The sequence below is a fragment of the Corvus brachyrhynchos genome, unplaced genomic scaffold (genome assembly GCF_000691975.1).
Source record: "Corvus brachyrhynchos isolate BGI_N302 unplaced genomic scaffold, ASM69197v1 scaffold376, whole genome shotgun sequence".
NCBI lineage: Eukaryota > Metazoa > Chordata > Aves > Passeriformes > Corvidae > Corvus > Corvus brachyrhynchos.
Window position 1 is genome coordinate 1,002,194 of NW_008238966.1, and position 1,270 is coordinate 1,003,463.

A 1,270-nucleotide genomic window follows, 5' to 3' on the forward strand; every position below is an offset into this window, starting at 1 on the left:
CCATGGAAAGGGTGCTCAGGCCTTGGCAGGGGCTGCCCAGGGGGGTTTGGAGTGCCCATCCCTGGAGGTGGCACTCAGTGCTCTGGGCTGGGGACAAGGTGGGCATCAGGCACAGGTTGGACTCAATGGTCTGGGAGGGCTTTTCCAACCTCAGTGATTGTGGTATTCTGAGAATGAGGTAAAGAACACGTCATAACACACCAAACTGCAGATATATGTTAGACACCACATATTTCTGTGCTGATATCACCTTTAATTGTGAAGTATAACGACTACTACAGGTTTCCAGTCATAGCTGGGGAAAATGAGAATGTGTTACCATCAAACCAGGAACCTGCTACCACATGTGGACACAAGTCAGAAGCTCCCAAACCCACCTTAAACAGAGTCATCCCTCAATACAAATTGCTTTAAGCAAGTTTCAAAGAAAAACATCAGGACTGTCAAAAGTATGAGCTTAAGTTCATTTTTATTGTACTCTTACAGCGAAGACAAACGAGTTTTGTTTCAGAACTAGAGGACGTTCCGTGGGAACAGTGAACACATTGGGAACAGTGGCACATTTAATATCAAACATATATTGGCACTGGTATTTTTCCAAATCTGCTTTTTTTTTCAGTTCAGGTGCCCTATAAGGTTGAGGAGTCTTTATGTGATTAACATATTTGCCTGGGAATCTACAGGAAACCTTGGATTTATGAAAATGAAAATTAATGAGAAAAACTTAATCAAAATACCACAATCTCCAACAAAGGCTTGACCTAAATGAAAAAATGAAAGTTTTGGTCAGGCCAATCAATTTTTTCTCAGCTCTGTAGCACAGTGCTACTACTTAATCAGTCACCCCCTGACAAAGAGCATTTCGAAATCTCTTATGAGGACAGAGATGCAGGGGCTGTCAAATTAACATCCATCAATTTCCCCAAATTTTCTTAAAGCAGCAGCACAGCACAAAAGGAACTCAGTTTTCAAGTGTGCACACAATGAGAGGAAGGCATCCTGGGGCACCTGGACATCCCCAGAATGGCCCATGGAGGTCTCATAGGGTTAACCAGGCCAGGGGCTGGGGCTGCCCCTGGGTCAGGGCAGCCCCGGGCTGGATCCAGGCTGGGGATGGGCAAATGGAGCAGCCCTGGGAGAAGCCCTGGGGGTGCTGTGGGGGAGAGCTGGGACCCCAAACCCTCTGTGCTGGGACCCCAAAGCCCCTGTGCTGGGACCCCAAACCCCCTGAGCTGGAACCCCAAATCGCCTGAGCTGGGCCCCCAAACCC